This window comes from Procambarus clarkii, chromosome 74 (genome assembly GCF_040958095.1).
Source record: "Procambarus clarkii isolate CNS0578487 chromosome 74, FALCON_Pclarkii_2.0, whole genome shotgun sequence".
Lineage (NCBI taxonomy): Eukaryota > Metazoa > Arthropoda > Malacostraca > Decapoda > Cambaridae > Procambarus > Procambarus clarkii.
Window position 1 is genome coordinate 9,744,960 of NC_091223.1, and position 8,723 is coordinate 9,753,682.

Here is an 8,723-nt window from a genome sequence, read left to right on the forward strand (position 1 = left end):
GGCCACTACAACAGCAGGTCTAACAATAGTAGGGACAATATATACTTCAACAAGCTTTAATTCGTCAATATTACTTCAATTAAAAAATTATTTTCTACTTTGTTGATAATGATGTAATTCATATTTTTTATGCTATTCGTGTGATTCCTATTTATTAATGTGTATTTTACTATATTATCAATTATTTTAATTATTTTACATTAAACACGTATGTTTATGAGAACAATGAAATGGGTGACAATAAACTAATATGTGTATTATTCTGATGTTTATTACTATCATGATCACTATTCCGGCTCTGTGCTAGCCATTCTGAGGGCTGTCCTAAGCATTGTCAAAAACTGTTCTAGGCAATTAAAAATCTACAGTTCAGGATTGTGTTTAATTATCCCGCGTTAATATATATGCTTAAGCGATTATGTACATTGCTTTTGCGATTTTGTATGTGTATTTGTTACGGACCCGAGCCCAGCGTCGTAGCACGGAGCATTGACGTCCACGCCATGTGAGTCAGCTCCCGAATCCCCCTATAAATGGACAACGCCATCTAGTGAGGACGGGATATACCGGCCACAGGGGCTGGATTCCCGTCTTAATCAGCTCGTAACATAGCCGCTGCTGACTTCTGGTGAGGTGGCGCTTAGACAGAACGCCATCTATGGAGTGGATAGGTGGATGTTTGTGTCTAAGCCTGTAAGTGAGGTGCCCTAGAGTGTCCCTAGTACTAATGACGTGTCTGATTACAGAGTCGACCTGGGACTGCTGTATTGGACGATGGGGCAGTCTACCCAAGGCAGCCATAGTCTCTCCACGTGTTTGCTGCAGAAGCTGTGAGTTGCTCCCGGACGAACACTGCTGAGAGTGTTAGCCAGCCTGTGACGAGGCAGAGTTGAGGAATCGTCGTACCCGGGGGTTGACTGGTGGAAGAGACTAGCCCCTGTGGTGCTATAGAGAGGAGAGTGATCAGCGGAATCACACGAGGGTCCTGCCTAGGGCTCGCAACCCTAGTATCGGTCGTGGAGTGGCCTATGCAGCGGAGCTGATTGGAACCTGCCAGCTACAGGCTGGATTTGTGGTTGAAGTCCTCCACGACGGTGCACCCAGTGGGACTGTGATTTGGCTGGCCTGTGGCCAGGGTAGATTCGCCTAGAGAATCAAAGGATTCATCGTGAGGCCACGAGAAGAGAACCAGGGCTACTCATCTTGAGCACCGTAGAGCATCCTGTGTCTTCGGAGGGAGACAAGTTATTGTATATAAGTGTAGTTATAGCACCAGCGAGTGACTGTGAGATATATATTTATGGTGGTGGTTAATATATATATTTAATTTAGTGTATTGGTATCCCTTCCCCTTTAATTTACTTGCGTTACGGAACACACCCCTTGAAAGCCACTACTAACTTGGGGCCGGATACCCAAACTCTAATAATATCAGAGAAGAACCCCAGTTGCGACCCAATAGGGCCGTAACAGTATTTAGTTACACATGTATGCAGCAAACGTTTATATTTGCTGAGGCTGAACTCAAGCTCATAAGCCGTCTCTCTTAAATATTAATCACAGGTTATATAAATTATTATCTTCCTAGTCTCGTAGTGCAGTTGGTGGTTGTTTGCATGTAGGTCCTTCCTAACCACTTCACATACTTCGGTTACTTTGGTATGTTGTGAAGGCTCCTGTGTCAGGTTAGGTCGGCGCTGGTGGGTTTCGACGGTTCTTTGGCATGATTGTCCTCCTCCCATGTCTGGTCGTGGATGCTGGGTTGTAGACCTGCTAGGACGAGGTGGTCCTTGATGGACTTACCTCGCCTCCACGCAATCATTGGTGGATTTTGCGGGAAAGTCTTCCAAGAATGTTGGTCACTGTATGTCTCCCTCAATTAGGTCCATACTTCTCAGATTGTCTGTTTTAGTTCCCCGCAAAACCAGGAAAGAACAGGGGTAAGGAGGATCCGGCCGTCTCCTATCCTCCAACCGTGTGGCCGGGGGCCTGAGAAGTTGTTCTATGGTCTTCCCGCATAGTTTCTCCTGGGCGTAGTTCAGCGTTTCCTCAGGGTAACCTCTGCGCCTAAACGTCACCCACAGGTCGTCTAGCTGGGGGTAGAGGATTTCGTCCTTGTTGTTTATTCTTTTAAGGCGTAATCCTAGGGAGAAGGGTAATGATTTCTTTAGGGCTAGCGGATGGAATGAGTCGAACTTCACGTATGTGTGAAGGTTCGTAGGCATGTAATATGGCATCGTGTTAAGGTGTCGGGTTGTCTCGTCCACGTACATTGTGGTGTTGATAAAATTCATTGTGGTGTCGACGTGTTCTAGGATAAATTTGATGTTTCCGTGGAGTTGAGTCAGTCAGGTGCTGTCACAGTGAGAGGTTGTGTTAGCTGGAGCTCTGGAGTAACATTATTATTGCAATAATGGAAGGATTAGTAAATGATTTGGTGAGTTTGGTTGGAGCTCTGAGAGCAGAGATGGACTCCCTGTGGGAGGAGGTACGACGGCTGAGACTTCAAGAGGAAACGAAGGAGGAGACCAGTGTTGACGAGACCTCATCGTGGAGAGTAGTGAAAGACAGGGGTCTTAAGAAGACCTTGACAAGGCCGCCTACAGACGCCCTAAGGACGGCAAATTCATTTGCCGTGTTGGAGGACGAGTGCTGTAGTGTGCCTGCAGCGAAGAAATCAGCGAGGAACGGCGGAGCACAGGCCCCTCAGGCTGCTCAGAAAGTTAGGGCGGTACCGAAGCGAATTTTGGTTGTGGGAGATTCCCAGGTGAGGTATTTAGACAGAACGATTTGTGCCAGAGATAGGAGGAACAGATTAAGGGTTTGCTATCCGGGAGCTGGAATTGGTGATATTGTTGAAAACATGAATGATATTATGACGGGAAATGGGAACAAACCCATTATTTGTATTAGTGCAGGGGGGTAATGATGTTGGGCGAGTTAGGAGTGAGGAACTAATACAGAGATTTAGGACAGCCATTGAATTAGTTAGGAGCAAGGGAGGAATCCCGATCATATGTGGCATTCTTCCAAGAAAGGGAGTGGGAAATGAATGGATGTCGAGGGCACTTGGTGTCAATTGCCGGCTGGAAAGATATTGCAAATCAAATGCAATATCTTTCATAGACAACTGGGAACGCTTCTATGGAAGAAATGAAATGCATGCTCGTGATGGGGTGCATCTATCGAGGGCTGGGGTTGTTACTGTTGCGAACTCGTTGGAACCAGTGGTTAGAGGTGTTTGTTTGGGTTTAAACTGTTAGTAGATTGTGGTATGGGATTTGATTTGGAGGAAGGAGGTAATAAAAGTATGTGTTCGTGGGAGAAAAGAATTGGCAAAGTGATCAGGGAAAGAAAAGGGCCTCAAAATAACAATTCACTTAGGATATATTACACTAACAGTAGAAGTCTAAGAAATAAAATTAATGAATTAAATGCTCTTGTCTGCTCAGAAAAAATAGATATTATTGCACTTACCGAAACGTGGATGAATGTAGAAAATAGAGAACTATTAGCTGAATATCAGATTAATGGATTTAAACTATTTCACACAGATAGATATATTAGACGAGGAGGGGGAGTAGCCATATATGTTAGGGACAATTTGAAATGTAGTCTCAAAGAGGGAATCAAAACTGAGCCACACACAGAAACTATTTGGATAGAATTAAACGAAAAAGCAAATAATATTATAACAGGAGTTATATATAGGCCACCAAATTTAGACAGAATGGAAGCAAAGCATCTATGGGATGAAATATCTAGAGCATCTAGATCTAACAGTATTTATGTCATGGGTGACTTTAATTTTAGTGGAATAAACTGGGTGAACAAAACAGGGAATAGTGAAGCAGAAGATTTTCTAGAATTAATTGACGATTGCTTTCTTACGCAACACATTAAGGAACCAACGCGGGAAAATAATATTTTAGATTTAGTGTTAACTAACAGGGAAACACAAATTAATGACATCGAAATAGGGAATGAGCTAGGGAACAGTGATCACAAAGTAATCAGATTTAGCATAGAATGGAATAGACCTGTAGGAGAAAATTCTGTTAAAGTGCCAGATTTTCGAAAAGCTGATTTTAATAGCCTAAGAAATTTTTTGGGTCAAATAGATTGGAAAGTCTTGGGTATGGGGTGTGGGCCTGTCTTAGAGTGAGACATGAACCCATATATATATATATATATATATATATATATATATATATATATATATATATATATATATATATATATATATATATATATATATATGCGAACAAGCCTGAATGGTCCCCAGGACAATATGCAACTGAAAACTCACACCCCAGAAGTGACTCGAACCCATACTCCCAGGAGCAACGCAACTGGTATGTACAAGACACCTTAATCCACTTGACCATCACGGCTGGACATAATGAGGTGATAGCCGAAGCTATTTGAACCACCCCACCGCCGGCACTCGGATGGTAATCTTGGGCATAGCATTTTACCAAATCACCTCATTCTTTGGGGCACACGTGAGGAACACAAATGCGAACAAGCCTGAATGGTCCCCAGGACAATATGCAACTGAAAACTCACACCCCAGAAGTGACTCGAACCCATACTCCCAGGAGCAACGCAACTGGTATGTACAAGACACCTTAATCCACTTGACCATCACGGCTGGACATAATGAGGTGATAGCCGAAGCTATTTGAACCACCCCACCGCCGGCACTCGGATGGTAATCTTGGGCATAGCATTTTACCAAATCACCTCATTCTTTGGGGCACACGTGAGGAACACAAATGCGAACAAGCCTGAATGGTCCCCAGGACAATATGCAACTGAAAACTCACACCCCAGAAGTGACTCGAACCCATACTCCCAGGAGCAACGCAACTGGTATGTACAAGACACCTTAATCCACTTGACCATCACGGCTGGACATAATGAGGTGATAGCCGAAGCTATTTGAACCACCCCACCGCCGGCACTCGGATGGTAATCTTGGGCATAGCATTTTACCAAATCACCTCATTCTTTGGGGCACACGTGAGGAACACAAATGCGAACAAGCCTGAATGGTCCCCAGGACAATATGCAACTGAAAACTCACACCCCAGAAGTGACTCTTCACTACTTCAGAAGTGACCAGTTGCGTTGTTCCTGGGAGTATAGGACGCATATATATATATATATATATATATATATATATATATATATATATATATATATATATATATATATATATATATATATATATATATATATATCGTACCTAATAGCCAGAACGCACTTCTCACCCTACTATGCAAGGCCCGATTTGCCTAATAAGCCAAGTTTTCATGATTTAATTGTTTTTCGACTACCTAACCTACCTAACCTAACCTAACCTAGCTTTTTCTGCTACCTAACCTAACCTAACCTATAAAAATAGGTTAGGTTAGGTTAGGTTGGGTTGGTTAGGTTCGGTCATATATCTACGTTAATTTTATCTCCAATAAAAAAAATTGACCTCAAATATAATGAAATGGGTAGCTTTATCATTTTATAAGAAAAAAATTAGAGAAAATATATTAATTCAGGAAAACTTGGCTTATTAGGCAAATCCGGCCTTGCATAGTAGGCTGAGAAGTGCGTTCTGGCTACTAGGTACGACATATATATATATATATATATATATATATATATATATATATATATATATATATATATATATATCATATATATATATATATATATATATGATATATATATCATATATATATATATATATATGATATATATATCATATATATATATATATGATATATATATCATATATATATATATATATATATATATATATATATATATATATATATATATATATATATTTTGGTAGCAGTCTTTCCTGTAGACATATATTATTAAATATGACCGAAAAAGTAAGATTAATAATTCTAACACGAATTTTCTCAATCTTTCGTACATTACGCTTCACTGTTGGAGGTAAATCAAAAATCACTTCTCCAAAATTCATTTTTATTTCTAGTCTGACGCGACACGGGCGCGTTTCGTAAAACTTATTACATTTTCAAAGACTTCACAAATACACAACTGATTAGAACTTACGTCTCTCTGATATTATATCTACATTTGAGTTAGGTGGGAAGGGTGATGTGGCATAACACAAGACAGAACAGGAGGGGATATTAATAGGGTATTAAAAGTATCAACACAAGACAGAACAGAAACAATGGGTATTGAATAGAAGTGTTTGTAGAAAGCCTATTGGTCCATATTTCTTGATGCTTCTATATTGGAGCGGAGTCTTGAGGTGGGTAGAATATAGTTGTGCAATAATTGGCTGTTGATTGCTGGTGTTGACTTCTTGATGTGTAGTGCCTCGCAAACGTCAAGCCGCCTGCTATCGCTGTATCTATCGATGATTTCTGTGTTGTTTACTAGGATTTCTCTGGCGATGGTTTGCTTGTGGGAAGAGATTATATGTTCCTTAATGGAGCCCTGTTGCTTATGCATCGTTAAACGCCTAGAAAGAGATGTTGTTGTCTTGCCTATATACTGGGTTTTTTGGAGCTTACAGTCCCCAAGTGGGCATTTGAAGGCATAGACGACGTTAGTCTCTTTTAAAGCGTTCTGTTTTGTGTCTGGAGAGTTTCTCATGAGTAGGCTGGCCGTTTTTCTGGTTTTTCACATCACCCTTCCCACCTCACTCAAATGTAGATATAATATCAGAGAGACGTAAGTTCTAATCAGTTGTGTATTTGTGAAGTCTTTGAAAATGTAATAAGTTTTACGAAACGCGCCCGTGTCGCGTCAGACTAGAAATAAAAATGAATTTTGGAGAAGTGATTTTTGATTTACCTCCAACAGTGAAGCGTAATGTACGAAAGATTGAGGAAATTCGTGTTAGAATTATTAATCTTACTTTTTCGGTCATATTTAATAATATATATATATATATATATATATATATATATATATATATATATATATATATATATATATATATATATATATATATATATATATATATATATATATATATATATATATATATATATATATATATATATATGGGTTCATGTCTCGCTCTAATACCGGCCCACACCCCATACCCAAGACTTTCCAATCTATTTGACCCCAAAAATTTCTTAGGCTATTAAAATCAGCTTTTCGAAAATCTGGCACTTTAACAGAATTTTCTCCTTCAGGTCTATTCCATTCTATGCTAAATTTGATTACTTTGTGATCACTGTTATATATATATATATATATATATATATATATATATATATATATATATATATTGTTACGAACCCGGATCCAGCGTCCGTGCCTGGAGCAGTGACAAACACGCCATCTGTGGGTCAGCTCCCGAAACCCCCGCCAAACGAACGACGACACCTAGTGAGGACAGCGTGTACTGGCCTCGAGGACCAGTTTCCAGTCTGGTTCAGCGCTCAACACCGCCGCTCCTGACCTCTGGTGAGGTGGTGCTCCGACGACAGCGCCATCTATGGAGTGGATATGTCGGGCGTTTGTATCTGAGCCTGTGAGTGTGGTGTATTAGTGTCCCGGTTATTAATGACGTGTCTGCTTACAGAGCCGACCTGGGACCACTGTGTTGAAGGTGGAGTCAGTCTACCCGAGGCAGCCAGTCTCCATACTGTCCAGTTTGCTGCAGCTGTTGTGACGTCGTCCCCCCGGAAGAACACTGTGGTGTGTTAAGCCTGCCAGTGGAGTGGCAGTGGAAGGATTTACCCGGGACCGACGGTTGGAGACGATAATCCACTGGGGTATCGAGGACAGGAGGGTGATTGGTGATATCACACGAGACTCCTGTCTAGGGCGTACCCCTTTTATCGTTCGTGGAGTGGCCGTGCCAGCCTTGGTGGCTCAGTACCTGCCAGCAGACCTGCTGGACGTGTGGTTGACGGCCTCCACGACGGTGCCCCCAGTGGACCTGTGTTGTGGCTGACCTGTGGCCAGGGTAGACTCGGCGTTCTCAGAGGACACGTCTTGAGGCCACGAAGAAAGCACCGCGGACTCAGCACCTAGCTTCGAGGATCCATAGTCTCCAGCAGAAGACTACAGTGTTGATCCCCTTTGTAAAGTGTTAATACCCCTCCCCCTTGTGTACTCTTTTATTATATATATTAAACGGTGAAGGTGAACATTATATTATATTAAGTTCTTAGCTTTCTTTCCCTACTCCCTTTAAGTTACTTGCGTCACGGATCGCATCCCTTGAAAGCCTCTACTGGCTTGGGGTCGGATATATATCTTCCTCTAACGACATCAGAGTAAGAACCCCGTTGCGTCCCGAGAGGGCCGTAACATAATTGGCATCCCCAGCGGGATCCGTCCCCTTGTTAAGTATGTTTGACAGGGGTGGTGAAGTGGCGTAATCCCTGTAAATAATTCCCCCTGTGTGACGATTGTGACGTTATACGTCCTGTGCGGTGCTCAGTGACTAAGTGCGATATTGTGCAGTGCGGTGCTCGCTGTGAGTAAGCGATTAAGTGCAATATTGACTAGTGCGGTGCTCGGTGATTTAGTGCAATATTGTAGAGCGAAGTGTTCGCTTGGACTCAGTGCAATATTGGGTAGTGTGGTGCCCGAAGTGATTACGTGAATATTGGCAAGTGCAGTGTTTGGTGCGATAAAGTGCAATATTGGCGTAGAACAGTGCTCGGTGCGTTAAGTGCTAACGTGTAAGCAGTGTGTTAAGTGCTAAGTGTTCC